Source organism: Tamandua tetradactyla, chromosome 15, assembly GCF_023851605.1.
Source record: "Tamandua tetradactyla isolate mTamTet1 chromosome 15, mTamTet1.pri, whole genome shotgun sequence".
NCBI classification, from domain to species: domain Eukaryota; kingdom Metazoa; phylum Chordata; class Mammalia; order Pilosa; family Myrmecophagidae; genus Tamandua; species Tamandua tetradactyla.
The window spans coordinates 61,952,216-61,978,631 of record NC_135341.1 but is presented as its reverse complement, the minus strand read 5'-3'; the positions used below and the strand labels follow the sequence as shown (position 1 = coordinate 61,978,631).

General features: G+C 37.9%; 1 long non-coding RNA gene across 3 annotated transcripts in view; it reads left to right on the top strand.

The window, feature by feature from the left end:
- The first annotated feature begins 1,610 nt into the window (after positions 1 to 1,610).
- Positions 1,611 to 26,416, top strand: part of LOC143658011 (uncharacterized) — a 31,578-nt gene continuing 6,772 nt past the window's right edge. The window contains exons 1-4 of one of the 3 annotated variants that reach the window (XR_013163066.1): positions 1,611 to 1,711; positions 3,788 to 3,920; positions 18,151 to 18,283; positions 23,658 to 23,729. This is a non-coding gene — a long non-coding RNA (uncharacterized LOC143658011). Of the gene's footprint in view, positions 1,712 to 3,787; positions 3,921 to 9,096; positions 9,205 to 18,150; positions 18,284 to 23,657; positions 23,730 to 26,416 lie in introns of those variants that run through there. The other 2 variants (XR_013163065.1, XR_013163064.1) reach the window with 2 other exon arrangements.

Genomic DNA, 26,416 nt, shown 5'->3' with positions numbered 1-26,416 from the left:
TTCTTCCCTAAATTGGCCCAAGCTGCTAAAATTTAGAATTAGAATGTTTACCTTTAGTATGCTAATGTCAATTTGTCTATCATTAGCAGCCGATCTTTTCTACCACTCCTAAATTGTCACTTCTAATGTGTTATGAATTGAGAAAACAGATAAGTGAGCTTTTAAAAATTGGCCCCAAATGACACAATTCTACTTGAAGGCATGGGTACCTTTCTGAATAAAATGTAAAATAGTTAATGTTTTAACTCTGTGACAACTCCATATTGGATGCTCAACTTTTTCATTTACTTTCTGGTTCTTATCTCTGCCTTTTGGACTTTATAGAGTTTGCTAGATGAGAGTTTGAGGGACCAAGTCAACTTTCATTATGTATGTTTTTGTAAAAAACACATATTTGAAGACAGTGTAGTCTCTTATCCTTCTACTTCCCTTTGATTGGGATTAATTTGACTTGAAGAGACATTGTTTTCAGCATCACTAAATTATTTTTGTTTTATTGGTTCTTGGATAGGTCTCAAATTCACTCACAAGAAGCTTCTTAGATAACAACTGGTTGTAAATTATTGCTTTTATCATGATATCTAAAAAAACACTAATATAAGAAATCTGTCTTTATTCATCCGCCCAAAGGCTCTCAGTCCAAATAAGGTAGATATTTTGTTGGTATTTTTCTTAATACTACTTGTACTAGAGAAATGTCTTTGGTGAATAAATACCTTTTTAAAAAAAAATTATTGACAAATCTTCATATGCATACAGTCCATACGTGGTGTGCAATCAATGGTTCACAATATCATCACATAGTTGCATAGTCATCACCATGATCATTTTTTAGAACATTTGCATCACTCCAGAAAAAGAAATAAAAAGGAAAAAGAAAATACTTATACATCCCATACCATTTACCCCTCCTTCTCATTGACCAGTACTATTTCCATCTATCCAATTTATTTTACCCCTTATCCTCCCTATTATTTATTTTTTATCCATATTGTTTTACTCATCTATCCATACCCTGGATAAAAGGAGCATCAGACGCAAGGTTTTCGCAATCACACAGTCACACTGTAAAAGTTATATCTTTATACAATGGTCTTCAAGAATCAAAGCTACCAGAACACAGCTCAACAGTTTCAGGTACTTCCCTCCAGCCACACTATAAACTAAAAAGGGATATCTATATAATGCACAGGAATAACCTCCAGGATAACCTAATAGATACCTTTTTGATGACTTTTACATATTGAGAGGTAGACTTAATTATTATTAGTATTTTGAATAACAGTAATGACAGTAAAATTGAACAACTGTCTTACTAGCATGTTTTTAATAGCAATGTTTTAGTTATGTTCAGTTCCATTTTGGAGAACGTAATTCAGCACATAGTCTGTCTCAATACAAGAGAATATCTATTAATTTTTGTGCTTTAATGGGATTCCACCACATTCATTTAAATAACAACTCTGCTGTGGTCTTAAATAAAAAGTATTCACATCAGTCTTATCTAATTCCAACTAAAACATGTTAATGCTAACATTAATATTGTCAGCATTCTGACAGTGTCATTCATTTTTCCTCCTCCTTACCTATGTAAACACTCACAGAGAATCCATCCCCCAATTGCTTCTTTGTTCTATTCCCAAACTACTTGTTCACTCTGCTTTGCAGTCCTTACTGATCCTATTCCAGGATGAGCCACTGAAATTAAAAGGTAAGCTCTTTTTTTCTAGTAATAACCCATAACTCACATCAGGAGGAAACAGGATAGTGGAGTTCTATATGGTTGTTATGAAAGGACAAATGAGGGTAGAAACACTTGTACCTATGGCAAGGGTTCCTGATCTTATGGTTAAGAGAAAACAGAAGGGTGGAAACTAATATTATGATCTCATGTTGTAAATCAATAATAAGATCAGCAGCAATGCATTGTAATAACAATTCAGAGGAATGCATTGTGGCCACCCATCCAACAACAAATAGGAATAACAATGCAACAATGTATAAGAATATGTCTGAAGGAAAAAAATCTACTGTTGAAAGTGTTATATTTGGAGAAGGGAGGAGCAAAGAGAGATGGATTATGAGGAAATATCAACTTTAAAATATATAATTGTGTATTGTTTGACTTCATAAAGCAAACATACATTGTATTTGTAATAAAATAATACCATTTTTTTGTTCTTATTTGTGTAGAAAGGATTGGTGATGCTGAGTGATGGCTTTATCTGGGTTCATATAGAAGGATAACACAGAAAGGATAGGTTTTTCTGGCCAAGATCACTGCACACTCTCTGTGCTGGGAACGCACTCTATTGGGTTGAGCACTGGGACTGTGGAAACTAGTATTATGATCTCATGTTGTAAATCAATAATAAGATCAACAGCAATTAAATGATAGCATTTAAATGATAGCATTGAAGTATAGACTTTATGTCACCATCCAAATCACTGCAAATAATTGGACCATCCTTCTGACTGGCCCAGAAGAAATTTTCACAGAGGTACATTGATCTAATTCCCTGTAGTCATTTTATGACAGTGGTTGGATTTGTTAGTATTTAATTGAATTGGAGAGATAAAGAAGTGGTGTTATATATTTAGAACCATGTTCACCTTGACATGAGCTCTTTTGACATGTGTGGCCCTGGGGACAGCCTCAGACTGACTGCTGGAAAATGATCCAGAGTCATTTCTCAAACATTTCTTTTGTATCATGTTATGCAAGCTTGGGGTCCCTGATAACCAGACAATACAATAGGTACAATTAGTATGAAGTGTTTTTACATTTTTTAAGTATAGAAAGGAAGTTCTCTAATTTATTTAAGAAAGGAAGTAGTCTACCTGATCCTGTCTGCACACTGAGTACAAGAAAAGCCACAACCTCTTCCTTACATGGAAATTATAAGTTCCTTTGGCTTTAGAGCCAAAGTAAAAAAGTCAGCTTAAAACAGGGTCTATGTACTTTTTCAGTATAAAAAAGGTTGTAGGGATATAGGAATCTTCATATACTGGCAGTAGGAGAGTAAATGTTGTAGCTATTTTGGAAGACAATTGGGGAGCACTTATTAAAAGTGTAAGTTAAAGGGGTGCAAGGGTAGTTTAGAGGTAGAATTCTTGCCAGCCGTGCCGAGACCTGGGTTCAATTTCCTGTCCATGCACTTCCCCAAAAAGCAAACAGGCAAAAAGAACTAAACAAACAAAAATTCAACAAATGGTGCTGCAATAATGGGATACTCACATGAAAAATAATGAAATGCGATACTGCCATTCAGTGTACAAAAATAAAAAATAAAAAGTGAAAGTTAGACTACTCCATTGTTACAGTTCTCAACTGCTGCATAGCAAACGATCTCAGAATTTAGTGGTTAAAAAAAATTGACTGTTTTTTCTCATGACTGGATGTCATGACTAGGTCCAGCTGGGTGGTTCCCACTAGGGGCTCTCCTGTGGCTGCCCCCCCTCAGCAGCTAGGGCTTGAGTTATCCAAAAACTCTACTGGGCTGGATATCCAAGATGGTGTTTTCAATTGTAAGATGCCTGGTACTTCTGCTAGGATAGCTGGAACATGTTACCTGGTTTCTCTTTCTACCCACATGGCATTTCCAGGCGGATAAGCATGGGCTTCCTCTAAGCATGGGAGTCTGAAATAGTTGTACTTCTTTACATAGTGATTAGATTTCCACAAAGCAAGTATTTCAAGGGGTGCATGTGTGAACTGTAAGGCTTCCTGTGGCCTGGCTTCAGAAGTCCCTGAACCTCATTTCCATTGCATTTTATTGCCAAACAGGTCACTAAAACCAGCACATTTTCAAGGCAGTGGGAATTAGGCTCTAAATATTGATGTGAGAAGCAGCATGAGTTTACAGAGAGGGAAGAGATTGGTGGTTGCCCTCTTCAGAGACTGTTTACCACATTTACAGGTGAGCAATCCCGTGTCTTTCTAATTGCCCTAAAAAATGAATGCACATGCACTCAAGAAGACACATAGAAAAGTTTTTATTATTACATTGTTTATATTCCCAAATAAAATCAATTAAGTACCCATCAATAGGTGATGAGTAAATAAACTGTGGTATATTCATGCCAATAATAAAAGGAATGTACTACCTCTATATGAAGTATCAATATAGCTCTAATACATATTATTGGGAAAAAAGAAATTGTAAAATTATATGTACAGTATAGCACTGTTTATCTACTACTACATAATTTCTAAGAAATTCATCTCTATAGAAATATATATGTATCAATACATATTCAAAGGCATGGACGAAAGGTCTGGAAGGAGATGTATCTCAAACAGAGGTGTTTGGTGAGGGGAGCAGGACTGGAGTTCATGGAGAGACTTCAGCTTTATATGTCATGTCTCAATTTCTTAAAAAGCCATCACTCTGTTGTTGTTAAGTAAAAGTTAATTAAGAATGTACAAAATATATCTGAATAACTTAGGTACTAAAGTCCTTTTCTACCCAAAGTCAGACATAGCTCAAAAATGAATTAACAACTTTTTTTGGCAAGGAATTTCTAAAACTTTAGACATGCAAGTAAATATACTGAGGTAGACACTAATAATGTCCCATTCACGTGCATAGCAGTGGATTATCTATTAAATAATGTGCTTTACTTTGTGAATAACTAGGTCAATATCCAGTTAATTCAGGATATTGGTTAATTTAGAGTGTTTTAAAAATTTTTTTCATAGCTTAGAGTTATGTAAGTCTTTTCCAACTCATCCCCCAAATTCAGTGTCATGGAGGGAGAGACATTGACTTCTTATTTTCCTTCACTTTTTCTGTTTCTGGTTGTGTCTTTCTCAGCATCTCTCACCCAAATCAAAATTTCTGTTAAGTTTGCAGAGGCCTAATGATTGGCCTGACCTATGGGAAGACCTAATATTCAAGCAAGCATAGAGTTAAGGGTGAAGGTGTTCTGATTCTGCTTTCTCTTTTCTCTGTCCCGTAAGTCCTCACCAGGCCTTGTGAAAGACACTATACAGAACTTTTCTCTGACTCAGTTCTTTTCTTCTCAACTAGCTCCATCTTGGACTTGGAGTATGCCTCTGCAGATGTGTGCTCCACCTTTCTTCCCCCTTCTCTGTCCCAGAGGCTGAGATGGATTGATTTCATCTATAGGCACCCCATATCATTTGGATTCTGATTAGATTTGGTCAAGGTCAGAAAAAGAGAAGAGAGTGAGGTCAAGGTATCCGATTCCTTTATGAAATAGTACCCTGGGCTGGCTGTGTCCTCAACTGAAAGTCACTTGCCTTTCCAGGGGCAGCATTCTGTACATTACTCAACTCTCCCCCATTTCCTTCTTCCTTCTGCCCCGGGGTAGTGGTAATGACTTGGACACTGCTGCCCCCATTACTACATTATCTCTTAGTGTTACCCTACTCTTCACCTTTGCCATGGCCTATTATAAACACTCTACAAATTATCTCATTTTATATACTATTTTTTTTATTTTTATTTTTTATTAATTAACGGAAAAAAATAAAAAAAAGAAATTAACCCAACATTTAGAAATCATACCATTCTACATATGCAATCAGTAATTCTTAACATCATCACATAGATGCATGATCATCGTTTCTTAGTACATTTGCATCGGTTTAAAAGAACTAGCAACACAACAGAAAAAGATATAGAATGTTAATATAGAGAAAAAAATAAAAGTAATAACAATAGTAAAAAAAAAAAGACAAACAACCAGACAGACAAAAAAAACAACAAAAAACAAACAAACAAAAAAACAAAAACAAAAACCTATAGCTCAGATGCAGCTTCATTCAGTGTTTTAACATGATTACTTTACAATTAGGTATTATTGTGCTGTCCATTTTTGAGTTTTTGTATCTAGTCCTGTTGCACAGTCTGTATCCCTTCAGCTTCAATTACCCATTATCTTACCCTGTTTCTAACTCCTGCTGGACTCTGTTACCAATGACATATTCCAAGTTTATTCTCAAATGTCGGTTCACATCAGTGGGACCATACAGTATTTGTCCTTTAGTTTTTGGCTAGACTCACTCAGCATAATGTTCTCTAGGTCCATCCATGTTATTACATGCTTCATAAGTTTATGCTGTCTTAAAGCTGCATAATATTCCATCGTATGTATATACCACAGTTTGTTTACCCACTCTTCTGTTGATGGACATTTTGGCTGTTTCCATCTCTTTGCAATTGTAAATAACACTGCTATAAACATTGGTGTGCAAATGTCCGTTTGTGTCTTTGCCCTTAAATCCTTTGAGTAGATACCCAGCAATGGTATTGCTGGGTCGTATAGCAATTCTATATTCAGCTTTTTGAGGAACCGCCAAACTGTCTTCCACAGTGGTTGCACCATTTGACATTCCCACCAACAGTGGATAAGTGTGCCTCTTTCTCCGCATCCTCTCCAGCACTTGTCATTTTCTGTTTTGTTGATAATGGCCATTCTGGTGGGTGTGAGATGATATCTCATTGTGGTTTTGATTTGTATTTCTCTAATGGCCAGGGACATTGAGCATCTCTTCATGTGCCTTTTGGCCATTTGTATTTCCTCTTCTGAGAGGTGTCTGTTCAAGTCTTTTTCCCATTTTGTAATTGGGTTGGCTGTCTTTTTGTTGTTGAGTTGAACAATCTCTTTATAAATTCTGGATACTAGACCTTTATCTGATATGTCATTTCCAAATATTGTCTCCCATTGTGTAGGCTGTCTTTCTACTTTCTTGATGAAGTTCTTTGATGCACAAAAGTGTTTAATTTTTTATATACTATTTTGACTGTGCCATTTGTTTTCTGTTGGAATCTGATTGATCCATGGGGTATGAATGTTGTAGAGGATACTCTCCCGCTTGCACACAAAAGATTTAAGAAGGAGAATGTCCATGTCCATCCATACTTTCATTTGTGTTTATTAACCATCATGATAAAGACATCCAATATGTATAACAATATTTGTATTTTTGTTCGTGTTGGGTATCTTTGATATGCTATGGTGGATGTTGTAAGAAAGATGAGAAGACTTGATGTGACACGGTAGGTACCTAAAAGTCTGAGAGTAAGTGGAAAACTCTGAAACACTGACAACCTAGTTGGAGTTTCATAGAACAAGAAATGTTAATAAATCTGAAGGAGAATATGAGAAATCGAAGACATTCTCCTAAAAGGCAAACGTCAACTTACCCTTATTGCTCTTATGACTAATGAACAAATTGTTTACTGTGGGATGTGAGCTGATGAGGTGTAGGGTAGGTGGAGGTGGGGAATTTAAATAAGAGATTGGATACAAGTTTATTGAATGAGATGAGTCAGTAGGAGTGAAATTTTCTGCATTGGGTTTGAAACAGAACACAATCTGCTTCAGTATTACATTAGGTCCCATAAATTCAATTAAATATTAAAATATTTTGTCATCAAACTTGATCTTTTTTTTGCTTTATGGTTCCCTGGAATTTTAGAGAGATAGTAAGGTAGTGGGTGGTGGTAGCGAGTAGCTGGTGTCTTGTTTACCTGCTTTTTAAATACCCTAGAAGTCTTGGCATATAAAATTCTTATTTTGGAAACAGTACCCAATGAAGTATTCTAGGCAAGATACTACTTCCTTGTGGTAGCACAGATTTGTCAGAGAACATTAGTCTTGGCTGGAACCATTAATAACTATAAATAGCAGGCATTAGTTGAGCATTCTATTATTTTGGATTTCTTTTCCCTTTCAAGTATCAGAATAGTCAATTAATGTGGCTTAACAATAAGGACATTTAATTATCTCACATACTAAAATCTACTGGGAGGTGATTTTAGGGTTGATTAATACAGCAACTCAAAGATGTTTGTCCATTGAGGTAGTTTATACATAATTCTCTTAGATTTCTCCTCAGGGTAGCAAGATGGAGGCAAAGGGGATAGTCTTTTTCCTCTTGAGTCTTTCTTTCATCAAAGAGGAAAATCCATAAACCTTCTGCAGAATTCCCTCAGTTTTCATTAACCAGAACTGAGCCCTGGGCCCACACCTAATCCAGCCATTGATAAGCCTCTGGGAGTGGGCGGGTTTTCCTTCTTTAAACACTCTGTTGCCTCCTACCAGGATAACATTTAGCATCTATTAGTAAGAAGAATGGCCTTAGGGTAGGTTATAATAGTGTCTGCCACAGATTCCTTCTATGGGCCAGGCATGCTGATAAACATTTTGCCTAATTTTCATTTAATCCTGTCCACAATCCAATAAAACTTGCGTTATTAGCCACAGATGAAGAAACTGAGGCATGTGGAGACCAAGTTAACTCATCCAAGATCACATAACTAGTAAATAATAGACTGAAGAATTATTTGTTCAGTAGACATTTATTAGACACCTGCTGGGTGAGGAGAGAAATAAAGGACAGTCCCTGTCTTCAAGTTGTTCAAAGAGTGATGGGGGGCTTCTTCGAAGTTAATAGTGGCTCTACAGGAGGTAAGGGCACTTCAAACCAAAAGAGAGGTCTGCATGAGTGGGTCTGGAGAGATTTCTCTACAGGGATTTCCCAGAAAAGCTGATCCTGTCAGGACAGAGCAAAGAAAGCCCACTCAGCAAGGAAGACTAGGGTATAAAGGGCACTTCAGGCCAAGCAATAGCACTGAAGGTGCTGCTCCCCAGGGAAAGGATTCCTTTTCCATCTGTCAATCTTTCTCACGTTAATCGGAAACTGAGTCTCTTAGGGAATTAGAGCAGAAATGAGATGTGATGATCCTAAACCAATTTAGAAATGCAGTCCTGCACCTTTAGTGATACGATTGCTTCCAAAATAGCATTAAAGGTAACCTTTCTCATTTTCACATCCCAAAAGAAATTCAAAGAAAGGGAAATTTTCTTTCCTAGATAACTCTTTAGACAGTTCCAGTCTGTTTTCAGAAAACTAATTAGTTGTAAATTCTAAATGGTACAAAATCTTAGTATCTTACCTATAATGTTGATTTCTTTAAAAAGGAAAATTCAGATTTTTTCTTGCCGATTGGAGATGGATTATGTGAAAGTGTTTCTAGGGAGTAGGAAGAAAGGTAATGGAGAGGTGAGAATTAATTTAGAAAAATCAAGAAGACTTTTCCTTTTTCTTTTCTTTTTGGGCAGGCATGGGAAATTGAACCCGGGTCTCTGGCATGGCAGGCGAACAAGAAGACCTTTTCAACTAAGATAATTCAAAAGCATTAAATAAATCATCTTCAGCAGAACCTAAAAGACTATTGTATTTCTTTCATATGAATAATACTTCTCAAAGATAAAAATCATTTAGTTGAACACCACAAGTTACGAGGAACAATAGCATTTCCCCTTTCACCTTTACGTTCTGCAGATTGTTCTGTGTGATAAACTTTGCCTTTTTTATACTAGAGTTAATGACTTCTAAATGATGCCATAGCACTGTGTCCCCTTTGCCAGCCCTTCCTACCATTTTCTTGTCCCAACCCATCCTGTGGAAAGGCCAAGAACATCTAGTGTATATTGGTTGGTGGCCCAAAATTGGAGAGTATTTTTTGTTTGTTTGGTAATAGATTTGGAGCTGGCTAATGAGAATCAGCTCCTTACATCCTTCTGGAGCATTCTATCCTTACTGAGATGCCCACCAGCTAAGGATGCCTGAAGCCATCACCAAATAGCTATACAACCTGACTTCCTTAGTGAATCATTCCTAACAGTATCATAGATTCAGGTGAAATTCACATGCTTTTTTTATGCAACTGGAAAATACTCATGAAGAAGGATGTAGAGGTGATGTAAAGATCAAAGAAGAAAGTAAGAGTTGTAGTTTCAGTACGTCCTAACCTCATCAGGATGCAAATTATTTAAGAGAACATTCATAATTCACCAGCAATATAACCATTGGGGATCCTGGGAATATAAATTCAATTTCCTTCAATGGAAATGACAATGACACCTAATCAGTTTTTTCAATTCATCACAAAACGCTTTACTTGGAAATATGGTAACTATCAGGTGTGGGCAGGTCTGTACTGGTTTATCCTGTGTGTTATATAGTTTGAATAAAGGTGATAGACCCAACTGCAAAAATGAAGTTAATTATCATGCCACTCAATGATGAGCATCATGATACTTCCTCAATAAATATGGGGATTAGTATGACTGATGATTTTAGAATAAATGTTGTCATATCCAGGGTGCTCTGGCACAATTAGTTTTGGCCAGATGTATTCAAAGCGTTAGCAGTGGCAATGGATGTGGCACTCTGTTGCTTATGCCACACACCTCTACAGAATTTAGTTCACCCTAAATTAACCAGGGTTTTGGGTTAATGATGTATAGCCACTGGAAATACTTTTCTGCAATCCCCCGCCTGATCCCTTCTGTTTGTCTTTGCCGCAATCCATGAGCAGTCAGTTTCTGCAACCTGACACCATCCCTGCCAGTGTTTAGGCACCACAGAAGACCGGATATCAAAATCGTACTCACTGTTCTCATGGAACTCTGATCTCATTGTGCAAACAAGACCTAAGATAAAAAACGTTTAGTGACCAAAATAGTATGTAAGTCCAAATACAGATTGCACAGAACTTTAGAATTCAGAGAAGGAGAAATTCATGTAAGCTGAAGCAGCTACAGATGGCTTCTTAGAGAAGGGAGTATTAACTTACACTTTTAAGTGTGATGAGAAATTGGAAGAGTAGAGAGAATGTGGAATCTTGTTTAGGGAAAAAGACTGCAGTAAACACAAATAGGGCATGGTGAGACATGACTTACTTGAGACTGAACTGAGCCTCTGAATCCCAACACCAAAGTCTCCAAGGCCCCACAACAACATCCTAGGGTATTCATACTTTATAGATTGAGTCACTCTAGGCTACCTGCTGGTTACTTCTTTGGAGCTGTGGCCATGATAAAGATAAAAGGTCCCTGCTTCTCTGGAAGGACAACTCTTCCACTGTGCTCTAGTTCCCAACCCCCTCACATTCTCAAAGATGTCACTTCCTCAGCAATACCTTCTTCCTCCCTTGTAACCAGTGTTTTCTTCTCTACTGAATTTGTCTTAGAGTTATACAAGCATGTCTTAGTTTGCTACTGCTGCTGGAATGCAATATATCATAAATGAGTTGGCTTTTATAAAGGGAATTTATTAAGTTACAAGTTTACAGTTCTACGGCCATAAAGATGTCCAAACTAAGGCATCAAGAGAAAGATAACTTGACTCTGAAGATAAGACTGATGGTGTTAGGGGTTTCTTTGTCACATGGGAAGGCACATGGCAATGTCTGCTGGCTTTTTGTCCCAGCTTCTTGACTTCAAACATCTTCTCTGGATGTGTTTTCTTTCTGCATCACCAAATATCTCTGTCTGTATCAGCTCTGAGTTTTTTCCAAAATGGTTCCCTCTTAAAGTATTCCAGTATGTGGATTAAGACCCAACCTGAATGGGTGGAGACACATCTCCATGGAAGCAACCTAATCAAAATGTCCCACACACAACTGGATGGGTCACATCTCCATGGAAACAACTTAATCAAAAAGAGCCCACCCAACAATAGGTCTGTGCACACAAGACTGAATTAAAATAAAGAACATGGCTTCTCTGGAGTATATAACAGCTTCAAACCAGCCCACATCCCATCTCCAAATAATAGCAGCAAAACCCCTAAGCCATGGCTCCTCCCCTATCTACGACACCTTCTGTGTGCTCTCTTCCACAGAAAAACTCATTGAAAGAATAATATTACACTTCTTTCCTTTTTCTCCTTGACTCACTTTGACTGAGCTTCTGTTCCTACCAGTCCTCTAAAGTTTCTTTTGTGCAGGTCATAGATATCCTGCATATTACCAAATGCAGTGGTCATTGGCTGCCCTCATCCTTCTTAGTCTTTAGTGGACTAGAATACAGTTCACTACACTTGCCTTCTAGGAACACTTTGTTCTCTTGCCTAATGTGACATCATACACTTGGTTATTTTTCTTCTGTGTTGTTCTCTATATTAAGTTTTCTTTTCTGTCTCCTTCTCCTCATTCTCTTTTGGACTGTTGCACAGCAGTTATAAGCTCTCCATTTTATTCTTCAGTGTCTCTATTCTTGGATGGCCTAATCTAGTCTCATGACTTTATATATATGTATACCTGACCCAACCTTTCTCTTGAGTTACAGATTTATTTATCAACTGTCTAGTGGATATTTTTATTTATTAATATGAGCCCAAATTTTAGCATGACTAAGTCAGAACTCTTGACTGAATTTCTCTTCTCTTCCCACTTCTCTGGTCCCTGCCTTGGTATAAAGTACCACCATCTCCCTATATGTGCTAGAGCCAAAGCCTAGGAGTTATTCTTCATTTCTTAATTTGTCTTGCACCCACAACCTAGGAGTTATTTCTCATTTCTTACTTTGTCTCACACCCACAGCCAATCAAAAGTAGCTCTTTTAGGCTCTACCTCCAAATCATAACTGAAACCCATCTACTTCTCTTTATTTCCACAGTTACCACCCTAGTACAAGCCACATTAGCTCTCACCTCAATTGATTATTACACTGTCTGGTTTTCCTAAGACTATCTGGTCTCTCCATTATCAATTCTATATACAACAGTGATTTTTAAAAAATGTCAATTAGCTCATGCCATTCTCCTGCTTAACATGCTGAAAATGAGCGGCCAATTGCAACAGAATAAAAGTGAGTTCCTGACTGTAACCAGAAGTTCTCTGTGCTATTCCGCAACTCCCTATGGCTTTCCTCTTGCTTACCCTGCTCCTGCCATGTGCCTTCATTATTGAACACTCCATCCTCATGTCCTTTGTATTGGTGCTGAATATTCCGGACACATGGCTGGCTCCTTCTTATCTTGTAGACATCTGCTCATAAGTTACCACCTCAATATTGACTTCCCCAAATGACTGATTTTCAGTAAGCTCCTTTTGTTTCAATTTCCCAATCAACTAAACTAGTTACTGCCTCACATACCCTTTTAAAAAAATTATTCAGACAATAAGTTCAACAAGAAAGAGGAAGAAGATTACCAATGGCATAAAAGAAAATAAGTCCACACCCTGCTTTGGTTTAGTTCATTTTTATTATACATAAGTGAAAAAATAGGAAATGCCGAGTCCACAAATGTTAAGTGGCCCCTCACCTTGGAAGGAAGTGATAAAAGACGGAATTGACGTGCTTTTCTCCCATCCAAAAGTAAGCTAGGAATTGGTAATGCAAAATCAGCCTTTCTCAAAACCACCTTTTTGATTCAATTTTCACAATCTGTTTTCTTTCCCTCTTGAATTTTCCAATTTTACTAAATTATGACAAATAATAATTGAGATATACAAAGAAGTTTGGAGCCAGAGGCAGAGGAAACAATTTATAAAGTGTTATCTAAGGACCTTACTAAGTTCATAAATACTTTCCATGAATGTAACATGTTTCTTATAATACAACGATTCCTGAAACTCAACTAACGGGTCTTTGTTGTTGTTGTCGTAATGGTTTTCCAAAATCAATCATCGTGGCACAATTTGAGTTTATTTTCAATTTGAGATATAAAAGATAAACCTTGCTATGAAATCAGTTAATGTCAGGAGCAATACCATGAGACTGATGATTTGGTTACTGCTAAAGCCTAGACCAGGAGCCAGCTGCTATCTGTCTTCTGAAAACAATAAAAAGCAATCCTGGACTTTAAACGTAATCACACCGGACAGGCTACACAAAGTTGAATACTACTGCTGAATCCTTCAGAAGAGAAGAGGGAAAGCTTATGGAACAAAGCAGACCTAACCTAACTGTGGGTAGTCTAGAATGAAACCTAGGTTTATTTCAACACTTGGAAGAAGCGTCTTTTAAAATAGTTCATAGACATTGAGCAAAATAAGGTTGTATGCTAAAAGAAGTATGTTCACTAAAACCCTGTTAGATAATATGTAACATTCATAGACCTTTTGATTACAGTTACTCATTACAAAAATCAATGTAAACTAGACAAAGTTTAGCACCAATAAGTAAACAGTTATTGGTAAACCAATAAGTTTTAGCACCAATAAGTAAACAGTTAAGACATTAATGAACATCCACTCATTAGTTTCTATAAATATGTTCACAAAGATAAATAAACATTGAATAAGTGCTATGAGTATAAAATTATAGAAACTATGCCGAGTGTGAGTGTAACTTTATAAAACTTTCAACAAAACTGTCACAGAAAAACCTGAAAGAAGCATGCATAGAAAAAACAAACTGGGAGAAAATACATTGATTCATTTCACAAATGCTTACATAGTATTTCTGTATTAGTTTTAGATAGAGTAGGCAATAGTAACACCCAAAGTATACAATGGGTCAATGTTGGTGTTTTCTGATTGGTGGGAAGCATTTCTCCACGTGGTGATCAAAGTTCTTATCAATTTGAGGGCTTGCCACCATAAGGACTCCAGACTGGCTGTAGCCAGTGCTGATAAGGAAGAAAGTATATATATAAAAAAAGCAACTTGCCTCTGAAGAGTCTTGGCCTAGAAATAATGCCCATCATTTCTCACATTTCATTGGGGAGAAAAAGTCAAATGGTCCCTTCCACTTAGATGCAAGGGTACTAGGCCACTCTACTGTTGCCCAAATACTGGTTATAAAACTCAGATTCCTAGCCGAAAGGAAATCTATTAGGCAGTATCTGAGGAATTACAAGACATTAAAGTCCAGGAGATTGGTTTGAAAACTAGTAGAAATCTAGGAAGCTACAGAAGGCCGTGCTTTAGAAAGTCATAAAAGTTCTGCCACCAGTATAGTATTAATTAAATAGAAGCCCAGAAGTTTCTGCTCCAGAGCCCTTCAATGGCTATAAAGGCTGACAAAGTTGCTTTCCTGGAAGCAGAATCCTCACAGTTTTGGAGTCCCCAGATCCCAGGTCAAGGAATCAAGGAGCCACTCTTGAGTGGAGCAATTCACTGAGATGATTATTGTATCTGAGCTAAAAACCATTCACAAGCCTCATTTATAGCATCTCAACCTTTCCTGAGAACCAAGTGAAGGTTGAGTTGCCTTCACTTAGAGAGACACCCAGAGGATGTTCAATACTTGACTCTGAAGCACAAGATGGGATGGGGTTTCTCTTCTGAAACCCAATCCTCGGATTAAGGCTTGCAGGGGGTATCTGACTGTCGTGTATTTGCTCAGAGCATCCTCCTGAACATTGCTATTAAAGCCTTGGGTCTTTAAAGAACAATAATGTAACTAGAGAAGTGGTTGTTCCATCAGATATCTCCCATCTCTTCTGGAAATATTGAGAATGATACTGATGATGATGGTACTGATGATCCACAGCTACTGTTTGGTGATTTTTGTACTAACAATTTTTTTTAATACATCAGTTAAAAAAACCGATCTTGGAAAGAATTCTGTGAAAACAGATGTGATTTTCATCATCATGATCATCATTCTTTTATAGTATGAAAACCTGAAATTTGGAAAGGAGAAGTAATTCACTCAAGATCAAACACCTAATAAATGGAGGGAGATGATGACAATATGAGTCTAACTTCAAAGGCCATGCTCTTTTGCTAGATCATTTGCTATTTTAATTTACCCAGCATCCATACCCATTTCTCTTAACATTCCAACTCAGTTGGGGGTTGCCTGTTTAATATCCCCTTGAAATGAGTTTGCTCATTTCCCAGGATGAAAACAAAGGGAGCCAGATCTTTCTATTCCTTGCAGCTCCCTGCATACCCTGGGGTGGACTTTGGACCTAAGTCACATAGCCACCCAGATAATGAATCTGAAGAGAAGGAGCCAAGAAGAATGGAATCATTTAACTGAAGCATTCGTATGGATTTCTAAATAATGACCCTCCGCAGCTTCCTAGGTTTCTGCTGATTTCTAAACCTGAACTTTCAGACTCTAATCAGTCCTATGACCCCTCAGATATTAGCCTAATACATTTCCTTTTGATTAGGTCATCTGGAGTGGATTCTTTTGCTTAGCAGTCAGAGCACTATACTGGGATGCTATTGGCTGCAAGTAATAGGAATCTCATATTTAAACTGGCTTAAACAAAAAGACAAATACTATCTCGTATAAAGAGATGTGTTCTAGTTCGTTACCTGCCGGAATGCAATATACCAGGAATGGAATGGCTTTTAAAAAAGGGAATTTAATAAGTTGCTAGTTTACAGTTCTAAGGCCAAAAAAATGTCCCAATTAAAGCAAGTTTATAGAAACATCCAATCAAAGGCATCCAGGGAAAGACATCTTGATTCGAGAAGGCCGATGAAGTTCAGGGTTTCTCGTTCAAGTGGAAAGATACACGGCGAACATAGTCAGGGTTTCTTTCCTGGCTGGAAGGGCACATGGTGAACATGGCATCATCTGCTAGCTTCCTGTTCAGCTCCCTGGGAGGCGTTTTCCTTCTTCATCTCCCAAAGTCACTGGCTGGTGACTCTGCATTGTGCTTCTGTTGTATTTTGTGTTGTGGCTTTCTTTTGGCTCTGTGGTTCTTCTCTTCTCTCTCTGAATCTCCTTTATCTCCAAAATCTTTCCTCTTTTACAAAATTCCAGTAAACTAATAAAGACCCACCCGAATGGGTGGAGACATATCTCCACCTAATCCAGTTTAACAGCCACTCTTGACTGAGTCACATCTCCAGGGAGATGATCTAATTACAGTTTCAAACACAAAGTACTGAATAGGGATTAGAAGAAACAACTGCCTTTACATAATGGGATTAAGATTAGCACATGACTTTTCTAGGGTACATCTTCTCAAACCAGCACAAGATGTTAGGAAATCTTCAGGGTTTTGTCCGATTCTAGCGGATTGACCCAATCTACGATTGCCCAAATACTGGTTATAAAACTCTTCTCCTCAGCTTCTTCTTTTTTTGTTTTACATCTCATAGGAATGAGTCATGTTTGGAGACAGTGCTGATAATTAAAAAGTCATTTGTTATGCAAAACACATATCATGTTAATAAGATTGAGTTATTTTCATTGTTTTGTGTTCTCCAAAACCATAGGCCCTGTTAAATCTGAGTTGCACATTTGTACAGTCTTCCAGAGGGAGAGCACATTAGGGTTTAGAAATGGAAACATTTCAGAGAATTTTACACTATTCCTCTTTCTTAAGCATTGAATTATAAATATTCAGGGAATGAGCATTTATTCAAAATGCAGAAAGAGAAAAGAATTAGTCCAATAGAGTTGGTAAAATGCAAACTTAAACTTCATAATTAACCAAATATGTGTAAATAGCCTTCGTTTCCCAGGTTCTCCCAGCAAGAGGTATTTGATGACTGCTAAAAGCATGTTCTCCCTCAAGGCACTAAATGTCCTTTCCAGCAGGGGGAGGAGTTCTTTTTTTTCTTGTTTATTTTTCCCTTCCCTTCCCTTCCCTTCCTTTCACTTTCCCTTTCCCTTCCCTTTCCTTCTTCCTTCCCTTCCCCTTCCCTTCCCATTTCTTTTCTTTCTTTTTTTTCTTCTGTAATAAGGACCCTTGGAAAAGAAATAAGTTGAAGTAAATGAAAGCAACTATTTCTTTTCTTTTCTTGGAAAAGGAGAAATATAAACCCATCTTCCCTTTCCAAATTAGGATCCAAAAACAACTATGTAAGAAAGAAAATATGTAAGAAAAATAAATATAGATGTAAGAAACCTAATGCTTTCATTCAAAAGTTTTGTTAGTTACAGGAAGACATTGTAGAGGAATTACAGGAGGAAATATGACACTAAGAGAAATGACAGCAGAGAAAGTTTCAAAAGAACTCCTTCTACTGATTTTTCAACCCCCCCCCCCAAAGAAACACACACCAGGAATATCTGAGAAGGCAGACAGTATACACAGATCTAAAAGCACAGCCACCATGACCCATGTCAATAGACAGATATTCTCTGCAGTAGCCATCTGTTCTAGTTTGTAAGCTGCAGGAATGCAATATACCAGAAATGGAACAGCTTTTAAAGGGGGAATTTAATAAGTTAGAAGTTTACAGTTCTAAGGAAGTAAAAGTGTCCAAATTAAGGCACCAACCAACCTTCACAGGAAAAAGGCCACTGTATCTGGAGGCCCTCTGTCACCTGCGAAGGCATGTGGCTGACATCTGCTGGTCCCTTGCTCCTGGGCTCCATTGCTCTCAGCCTCTGTTCCTGTGGGGGTTCCTCACTTTGCTTCTCTGGGGCTGCCTTTCATCTCTTGTTTCCCTTGGTTCTCTCCAGGTTCTGGCTTGCTTAGCATCTCATGGTGGACTCCAAGCACCTCCAAACACCCGTGCCTCTGCTCTCTGGACCAACTGTTCTCCAAGCATCTCCATCAGCTCTCTCAGCCAGCTCTGATGCTTCTGTCATTTCTGTAAGCTCTGTTCCGAAGTTTTTGTTGGCTCTGTTGTTTTTGTTATTTCTGACAGTTCTCTCTCCAAAATATTTCTCCTATTTAAAGCATTCCAGTAAACTAATCAAGACCCACCTGGATTGGGTGGAGTCACGTCTCCCTCTAATCAACTGTGTCTGTCACATCTCTGTGGAGAAAATCTAATCAAAAGATTCCAAGCTACAATATTGAATCAAGATTAATAGAAATGGCTGTCCTTGTAAAATCGAATTAGGAGTAAAACATGGCTCTTCTGGGGTACCTGATACTTTCAAACTGGCACACCATCCTATCTGGATTATTTTCAGGCTATTGCTGATATTTACTTTCTGAAACTGGGTTGTGTCTTTGCAACCTTATGTGTATATAAGGAATAATGATACTGAATTTCATGCTATCCCCTTTACAAATATTTGTGTGAGGCCTGAAGAAGCTTATACCAAAATTAATGCCTCTTTTTCATTCATCTCTTTCCATCAGAGTTCATCAATGAGAAGAAGCAAACAATACCTCCAATTGATGATTCACAGGTTGACAGAAGTATTTACAATCAATTAAGGCTAAAATAGATCCCAAATTTCTTCAAAACAAAATTAAAGTTACTATGCTTTGAATAAAGACCTGTTTTTTTCTGGCTGAATCAACAAAGGATTAAGTTGTGACCATGTAACAGGGATGCAAGTCTGGGGAGCAGAGAAGTAGAATACAACACAATACCAGGATGAAATAATCATTTATATTTGATTTGCAAGAAAGAGCAATTTTATCTTCTTCAATGTGCTTTGCTTACGATATGAGTAAAATCTGTTAGAGATATGACATGATTCAGAAAGATATTCAGTCTCCCAGGAAACTAATAATCCTTTTAAAAATTACTTCCAGAAAGCCTAAAGTGGTTAATTTACTCAAAAAGAATTGAAAACTGTAGACTTTTCCCATGTTGGCGTTCCTTTTTCTATTTCCATTTCTCTATTATTTATGCTAACTAGGATAATTTACAGATACATAGCAGAGTATGATTTGTGTATGTGTGTGTGTGTGAAGAAAACATAAAGTGCAACAGAGTTTCTTAAATAACAGAATCCCTGTTCTATAATAAATACACAGCAATCTCCGTGCCAGAAAATATACATCTACTCCTGAGGTTGCCTTACACAAAGCAGGCTTTGAAAAACACAGTATTGCATCATTAATTTAGACGAGCTGTAAATGTGAACGCTTAAAAGCAGTCATTTCTTCTTATATCGACACAATGGGAAAATATCTTAATGGAAAAGGCTCAAAGGAGTGACTAGGGCACAGTAGGCCACAGAAATCACATGAGAAGGCGAAATGGAAGATGTTTTCATTGAAATTTGAGTTGGCACTGACATTTTCTCCAATTATTAGTTGTCACTTTTCCCTCTATTCAGCTCTGCTTCCACTTTTATTCCACACTGACCTCTCCCATCCACATACCCTGATAAAAACAAAATAATTTAGAAATCCTGACTTCACCATGGCATGTTCAAAATTGATAGAATCATCTCAAGAATGACACAAACAACATTCTCTAAAAGGCACACGTGATTATTGTTCATTATCAAACAAATGAATAAGGTATAAGAGGATTTATGGTGCCACTTTCCTTTAAAGCTTTTGAAATGCATTTAGTCTTAGGAGGAGAGGCTTAAGGAATTAGCCTTATTTAGAAAGAAGTGTGCTAAGGAGATAGCTTAGCAAGCTCTCACTTACTAAGGGATACTGTAAGAGCAAAACAAGCCTTGCCAGGGGACATCTGTCTATCTGGTGTCATTTCAGAAGAGGTTTGAAAAAGATAATTCCCCTTATATTTCCCTATCAGCTATGAATTTCTCTAGCTGTTCTTCCTTTTGAATTTTGAAGCCTTTTTCCATTTTTCAGATGTGTCTTATCTTAGCAGGCATTCTTTATCAGATGATCTTTCCACTAAAAATACTTTCTGTATAAATAACCTTGGTTTATTATTAAAGCATTTTCTTATACCTTACCTCATCTTGTCTCTACCATAATCCTATAATGTGGTGAGGCAGGTATTGTTATTCCAGTTTTACAGTTGAGAAAACTGAGACCCAGAGTGGTTGGGAATTGCTTCCAGTCCAAAGCCTGATATAAAGTCTTCTGGTTTAGTTCAGACTTCTTTCCTTAAGCAATTCATGATCAAAGCCTGCATGAAGGAGATGCAGATTAGGCATACTGGATTAATCAGAAAAAGAAGAAAAAAGAGAAGGGGAGAGAACTGAGAGGACAGAGAGGACAAAGGTGGAAGTAGAAGCAGATACATTATCCTCCACACACTTGTCTTCAGCCGTCCTTTTGTTTGAACTTATTGTGACTATTGCCCATTAATGAAAAATCCTGATTTTTTTTGTCTTTAGTTTATAGTTCTCTATAATTATGAGTTGGAATCTGATCTCTACCATCCCCAAGTGTGTGACCTTGGGCAAGCCACATAACCTCTTGAAGCCTCAATTCTTATAGCCTTGAACCTTTAGTTTCAATAAATGAAATTAACAGCAAAAGCTAGGTCACAGAGTCAATTCAATGAGATAAGACAAATAAAGGAATTCGACGATGGCAATGCTTAGAACATGGTAATCACTCAATAGATGTTTACTATCATTAATATGTAGCAGATGTGTTAATTTTTGGTTGTCTAACGTGTGAATCCCTTTTATGTATTTAGGGACTCACCAATGTGCTATTTGCTAGTACCAACCACCAAATATTTCAGCTCTTTTTCTGAACACATGGTAGGATTGTTACTTCCCTGATTTCTGCTCCCCATTAAATTGGGGTATGGCTATGTGACTCGCCTTTGCCACTAAAGTAGGAGCAAAAGTGACATTCCGCCTTCGGCTAGAAGCTTCAAGGCCTGAAGCATCATTCACCACACTCGTTTGCCATGATGATACACAGCATTCCATATAGGATTGCTCTGTCACCCTGCGTCCTAGAAGGAGAGTGAGAAAATGATACAGAACAGAGACCCTAGCTAACTTGTTACAGATATGACTGAGAAGAACCAAAAGTGTGCCATGAGCCAAACCTCTTGTGTTAAGCCACTAAGATTTTTTTTCCATCTTTTCAAATGTTTATTGGCCATTTGTATTTCTCTTACTGGAAATTGCTTAATTTTTCTTAATTAGGCAAGAAACTTGAGTTGTTTTTCATATCGACATAAATTTTATTTATATCATAAGCAAACTAGTCTTATGTCTATCACAGGTATGGAAACAAATTTTCCATAACTTGTCTACTTTCTTTTGACTTTACGTTTTTTTTAATTTATTTTTTATTGTGAAATATAACATAGGTACAAAAAAGCAATAAATTTCAAAGCATACCACAACAATTAGTTATAGAACAGTTTTCAGAGTTTGGTATGGGTTACAGTTCCACAATTTTAGGTTTTTCCTTCTAACTGCTCCAAGACACTAGAGACTAAAAGAAATATCAATATAATGATTCAGCAGCCATACTCACTTGTTATATCCTGTCTTCTCTGTTATAACTCCAACTTCTCCTTTAATCTTTCTCCCAATCTTTAGGGGCATTTGGGCTATACCCATTCTAACTTTTTCATATTGGAAAGGGCTGTCAATAATATGGGACAGAAGGACAGAACTAGTTGATGTTCTGGAGTGTTTGGCCCCTCTGGATTTCAGGACTTATCTAGCCTAAGAACCCATCCGGAAGCTGTAGGTTTCATCATAGTGAAAGTAATCATAGTGCATGGAACCTTTGTAGACTCTCAAATAAAGCCCTAGGTGTTCATTAGGGTCGGCAAGGATGGTTTTGGTAGGGGTTTGGAAAATCATGCTGTTCTAGTTTGCTAGCTGCTGGAATGCAATATACCAGAAACAGAATGGCTTTCAAAAAGGGGAATTTAATCAGATGCTAGTTTACAGTTCCAAGGCCAAGAAAATGTCCCAATTACAAGTCTATAGAAATGTCCAATCAAAGGCGTCTGGAGAAAGATACCTTGGTTCAAAAAGGCTGATGACGTTCAATGTTTCTCTCTCAGCTGGAAAGGCACATGGCGAACATGGTGGCATCTGCTGGCTTTCTCGTGGCTCTACCAAAAAGGACTCTCTCCAAAATGTTTCCTCTTTCAAAGGATTCCAGCAAGCAACTCCACCTCTGGTGGTGGAGACACACCTCCATGGAAATCATCTAATCAAAAGTTACCACCCACAGTTGGGTGGGCCACATCTCCATGGAAACAATCAAAATGCTCCCACCCAGCAATATTGAATGTGGATTAAAGGGCATGGCTTTTCTGGGGTCCGTCACAGATTCAGACTGGCACACATAGTAAATAAGCCACTAAGAGTTTGGAATTGTTGGTTACTGTAGCATAACCTGACCTATCCTCACTATTACACCCACCCTTTAAGTCTTGGTGTGAGGAAAAGCCTTTTCTTAACTATAGAAGTACAACAGTCCAGATAGTTGCTTTCACAACTTCCCTTGCAGACACTTGATTAAAGTTGGCCAATCAGCAAACCCACCTAAATTGGAAACTAGTAATGCAAAGATGTTAGAACAGTGGAAATTTCATTCTTATTTATTCCAGGGCTGCAGCAGAGGTAAAAACATACATTTCTAGGAAAATCAGAGGTAGCAGGGACAATATTAACATCTGGGGTCTGAGGTCACTGGTGAAAATTCAAAGACCTCAGCAGCAGAGTGCTCACTGAACAGGCCCTGTGGAAGAATTCTATGGCATAATTCTGGCCCTGTTTCTGGGTGTTGTCCAGTCTCCCTTGTTCCTGCACATTTGCCAGTGTTTCTAGCAATTCTGCAAGGAGCTGATATAATTCCAATTCACTCATTTTCTGATTAAATCAGCCCAAGTATGATGTTTGAATCCTGAGTAACTCAATATACAAATTAATTTTAAAATTGTCTTTGTTCATGTGCAAGGTTGTGATAGTTTATTTCTGACAATGTGAATTAAGTGTTATGAAAACCCATGCCAACTGTATTCTGTGTTAGAGATGCCCACACTTCCTTTTGGCAATTTCTTTTTTAAGGCCATGGTTTTCTAAAAGACTTTCAGTGGATTAATGCACCTGTTTACCTTAGGGTTTAAATGATATTAAAATCTGATAGTCAATACTATATTTCTTTTACTCTTTCCCTCTAAAAAATATAAATGAGTGCTTTTCATATATTAATCTAGTGAAAATAAGCCCTGCATTACCTGGAAAATATTCATGAATCATTTTTTGACTGGTTTGAAGTAGAGAAAAGATTGCTCTCTTCATTTTGAACTTGGTTCTGTCTTTCTATATTGAAGATAATCTAAAATACCTTTGAAATTTCTTTCCAGCCCCATGATTCCTGAGACCGTGATTTAGCTACAAAAGTCAACATTCCCTCTAAGGGAGATTCATTCACTTAGGTAGGTAAAATTGCTCCTCTTCTAAAGGATTATTAATCTTGACATGATTTGATGACTAAACTGAACTGGAACATGTGTACTGGGAGATTCTGGAAGAGAGAGATTTATTGTGAGTGCCCAAATTTTAAATATTCTGAGTTTACTTTCTGGACATGCTAGGAAAAAATAGGAAGGGCCATTCTACTCCTAAGGGGTGTACCAACACTGTAATTTTCCTGCTGAAGTCCAAACCCAAGAGCAACTCTGATTTGCTTCTCTGCCACCCCTTCACTCTGTAATGTACCAAGTCTAAAAAAGGGAATTAAGCTAAAAATAACAAAAAAGATAGGAAATGCAAGCAGTTGTAGAAGCTATTCCAGATGATCCAAAAGAGAGAGGAGATTTACAATTATTCCCTCTGTTCTGAACTGCAAGCTTCTGGGAAGGTAGAGAAGGAAACATGCGGTTGGAAAAGGGTCTTTTCCATGAAAAAAATCAAACAAGTGGAAGCTTATAAAATATGAAACTTGGAGCAATAGCATAAGCTAGGGCTAGGCACCAAATGTAGGGTAAGATGATCGTTATTTTAAGACAAAGGCTTTTGATTTTTGCAATATTCTGCCTGAGGTCTTTCAATATTCTAACCCAATGCCCATGACTACATCTTCTTCTGTCATCCCCTCTCTTGCCTTGAATCCTTCTCCCTTTGACAGCTGCTGACAAACAAAGACAGCAGCTGGAGCTACTTAAAAAGTTCCTCCTCCAAACAGGAAACATTTCCGTTTTAGAAGACTTTTCCAAATGATGGAACAAGGTACTGGGGTGGGGGGAGGAATTAGGAGGGCAAATCCCAGCCAACCACCAAGGCAGGCAAACACTGCCACCACCACATCCTTTATTTGCTAACTAGCGAGGGATCTAGGAATCTTCGCTTTTTTAAGACCTTAAAGCTATAAATCAAATGGGGATTTGATTTACAGCTTTGCCAAGTCTTCACTGCAAAGTCTCATTCCCCATTGCACCTCATTATCTACGAAATGGCAACAGCTACTCAATTAGTGGTGGCGGGCTTTCTATGAAAAGTTGTCTACTTCATTTTTATTTCAAAATTTTTGTTTTATGGCTCCTGGAACCAGGTGTGTCTCTGGGTCCCACCAGCAAAGATATGATATAAGTAGAATTTGCTTTAGATCAGTGGCTTTCAAATTTTAGTGTGTGTCAGAACCACCTTGTTAGAACTGAAATTGTTGAACCCACTCCTAGAGTTTCTGATTCAGCGGGTTCAAATGGGACTGAAGATTTGGATTTCTAACAAGTTCCCAGATGATGCTGCCGAGGCTGGACCACAGACCACACTTTAAGAGCCACTGCTACCAGAGAAACAAACCTGTCTTCCTCCACCCTCCACCCTAATTTCATGCCTCAGCCGTACTTTTGTTTTTGTCATCAGTTGCTCAGGCCTTCTTCCTTGTGGAAATCTGCCTGCCAATCCTCTTTCTATGCTCAAACACCAAAGGTTGTTGCAGCCTTAACATCTCACCTCTGTCCATGCATTTATTCTGTAACAGAGCATTTGAAGTAGCTGATCTGGGTCTTAGATATTGCAAGTGTAGAGCACATCTCCTGATTCTTTCCAGTATCTCTTTGCATACATTGCTAAACATTGATTTGTATAACTGAAGAAGGTGGGTGAATGAATTTTATTGAAGGTAGACTTCTCAAAAGGAAGAGGGTATGGCATGGAAAAAGATATTTTGTCTCCTCCAACTGGCTCCATATGTAGAGAAATGAGGGAAGAAGGTTGAAACCTTCGTGGGATTTTAGTGTAAGCAGATTTGTTTGGGCATGTAGGCAAAGAGGGTGGGTCTCTCATACGCTGACATGAATAAGTCATTGATTAATGGCAGTGCAAAGGAGTGCATGAATTTTCAAAGTGATTAAGTCTCTCCCTTGCAGTAGTTTGAGGGAAGTTCTGGTAAAAAGGATGCTGATTTTTAGAATCTAAGGCAACCAAAAGGAGGAGGCGCATGCACACACACCATAAACAGATATTCCAGGGGTGGAGTCCTGATGGTGTTTAATACAACAGTGAGCTCTTAAGCACTTGGGTAAAGCCAGTTGGGAAGGAGGGACATGGGAGTTCTTGAAGTCATATATATATTCGACTTTGACAACGGCTCATTCTGATTGCATCTGGAAGCTAGGTTCATGAATCTCTGAAGTGGTGTGGCTGTTGTGTCCAGAACTGTCCTCAGAAGAGGCACTTTTTCTTGGGCTGAACAGTGGCACAGGATGCCTGGCTTTTTGCTAAGCCCCAGAATCTTGATGAGGACTGTCAACCGAAGGTGCCTTTAGGCTGAGGTTAGTGAATGAACATTTAGTCTTACTATGTTGCTTGAGTCTTTCAGGCAGGGCACCCAAGGGTAGTGTGTTTACTGGGACAACCTGCCAGCTGCTTTTCATGCTTACTTTCTTTTATTCTGGGTAGCCAGGTGCCCACCTAAATCAGCTGACTGGAAATTCAGATGGATCTACAAGTAATGAATTTTGCAGCATCATTTGCATGCTTAACTTTCCTCTGCTTCTCTTTATTCTCAAACAGATGCAGGCAATGCCATTTCTTTAGGAATTCCCATGCTGCTGAAACAGATGGGGGTTTAGATGATGTAAATAATTGGTAAGGCTACTTGAGTCTTACCCCCTTAGGT